We start from the raw sequence: 2918 nt of genomic DNA on the forward strand, positions 1-2918 counted from the left end.
CATTAGTCACACACCCTGACTCCAAGTGGCTTTGTGGCTACAACCTGCTGTTTGCCTGACAGCACACGCTACCTATGCAACGTCTATGCTCCCTAACTGTGAGTCCCATGTGGCCAGGACTCAGGGACCCAGCTCTGAAGCAGGGAGATCGGGGAGCCTGGGAAACAGAGAAGCAGTGTCCAAGCAACGGCAGGGAGGAACTCAGACTTGGTGGAGGACCCCCAGAGGACACGGCCAGAGAGAGGATGCCGTCCAAGTGGAACAGTCCTATGCCCGCCGGCGTTCCCCGGGTGCCCTGAGTCCCAAGCAGAGAGCCCTGCTCCAGGAGATGCTGCCAGCACCAGGAAGCCTGCAGTCACCTTGAGATGCTTCTGGGGTTTTCTTTCTGTTGCCCTGGGAAAGACTCCAACTCTCTGGGGACCCTGGGAGAGGGCGACGGCTTCAGCAGAGCTTTCTGTGCCAGACCCGCCTCCCTTCAGCTGTGCTGCCTGCGCACCTCACACCCATCTCCTCACCCAGCGCTGAAACTGCCCAGAAGTCACACAGACCCCTGATCCTCAACTGCGGGCGCTCCTTGGCCTGAATCTGGTGCCCTCAATGGGTGTGAAATGTTTCATCCCCAGGTTCACAGACAGCTCACTCCTGCCTGCCTCCCCCACCTCCCCAAAGTCTCCTTCCTCTCCTCTTCCCCCCGCACCCTGGCGCTGGCTTCCATCCAGTGTCTCCTCCTCCACCCCTCCCACAGGACCACCCATCCCCCCCGGACAAACTCACTTGCCTCCTGGTGGACTTCGGCTGCCTCATCAGGCCTCCTCTGCAAAGCGCTTCCACGGGCCCTGCTCTAGGAAGAAACTACAGCCCAGCCACCAAAGCTCCTCTTTCCTGCTCCTGAAAGCTTGCCTTCTCTACTTCCCCAGCCCAGGTCCCAGGATCTTTGGTCTAACACTAGCCAACACATGGTCAGCTTTGGTTACATGTCATTTATTGGGCTTCTGGCCTTTGCTTTGTTCTCTCTGCCTAGAATTTGACGTCAACTTTCCCCAGGAAACCCAGAACGTCTCTTTCATCAGAGATTCTTGAAGTCTGCAGTGTTAGTTATCTGCATCTCTCTCACAGCTCTTGCTATACGGTTACTGGTGAACTGGCTGTCTCTGCCTACTGTCCTGAGCAATAGGTCACCCACTTTTATATTTCCTGCATCATATATTTCAGGCAACAACAGATATTGTTACATAAATGAATCAAAAATTGGTCTCTAAATGTTTAGCATGACTGTATATGCAACTCAATGTGAATTCACTTTCTAGGTTGATAAATGTTTGATGAAATGTCTATTGCACCTGTTTGTTAAGTAGATAAAAGAGTATTATTCCTTCAATAGACAGAACCCTGAAAGAGGACCCAGAAGGAAACAGAGGACTTGAAAAACACTATAAACCAATTAGACCAAACAGGCATATACAGAACACTCAAAAAACAGCCACAGCACATACTTTCTTCTCAAGAGCACAGGAAGTGTTCTTTAGGATAGATCACATGTTAGGCCACAAGACAATTCTCAATACACTTTAAAAAACTGAAATCATACACACTATCTTCTCTGATCACAATGCAATGAAACTAGAAATCAAAAACAGAAGGAAAACAGGAATATTTGCAAATATGTAGAAATTAAATGACATACTCAAATAGCCAATGTACCACAGAAGATATCACTAATGAAATTTTAAGAAAAGTCTCTAAGAAAATATTTAGAGAAGAAAGAAAATGGAAATACAATATAGCAAAGCTTGTGGGATACAGCAAAAACAGTGCTCAGAGGGAAATTTATAGCTGTGAACACCAACATTTAAAAAAATGAAACTAATTAAAAAGAACCCCGATGTTCATCGCAGCATATTTAAAACAGCCAAGACATGGAAATAAACTAAATGCCCATCAATAGATGAATGGGTAAAGAAATGTGGCATGTATACACACACACACACACACACACACACAGATCTTCCTTGATTTATAATGGGGTTATGGCCTGATAAAGTCACTGTGAATTGAAAATATCATAAACCAAAAATGCATTCAACACACCTAACCTACATCATAGCTTAGTCTAGCCTACCTTAAATGTACTCAGAACACTTACATTAGCCTACTGTTGGACAAAATAATCTAACACAGTCTATTTTATAACATCTCATGTAATTTATCGAATACTGTACTGAGAATCAAAGCCAGAATGGTTATGTGGGTGCATAATGGTTGTAAGCATATCGGTCGTTCACCCTCATGATCACATGGCTGATGGGGTGCTGCGGCTGCGGCCACTGCTCAGCATCACGAGAGAGTATCTTATCCTGTATCATCAGCTAGGAAAAGATCAAAATTCAAAAACTGAAGTACGGTTTCTGCTGAATGTGCACAGCTTTCACACCATCATAAAGTAGAAAAATTGTTAGTCGAACCATCATTAAGTCAAGAACCATCTATACAATGGGATATTATTTAGCTGTTAAAAGGATAAAAACATACTATTTGCAACAACGTAGATGGACTGTGAGGCATTATGTCGAGTGAAAGAAGTCAGACAGAAAAAGACAATACCATCCAATTTCACTGATATGTGGAATCTTAAGGGAAAAAAACCTCATAGATACAGAGGCAGGGGGTGGACAAAATGTGTGAAGGGGTCAGAAGTTACATATTTCCAGCTATGAACTAAGTAATAGGGATGCATGTGCATCATGGTGACTTCAGCACTGTATTGCATTTTTTAAAGTTGCTAAGAGTGAATCTCAAAACTTCTCATCACAAGAAAAATTTTGTGTAACTATGTTTGGTGATGAATGTTCACTAGGCTTGCGGTGGTGGTTCAGCTCATTTCTCAATGTGTACAAATATCAAATCATTATATTATACAT

Source organism: Vicugna pacos, chromosome 14 (assembly GCF_048564905.1).
Source record: "Vicugna pacos chromosome 14, VicPac4, whole genome shotgun sequence".
NCBI classification, from domain to species: Eukaryota; Metazoa; Chordata; class Mammalia; order Artiodactyla; family Camelidae; genus Vicugna; species Vicugna pacos.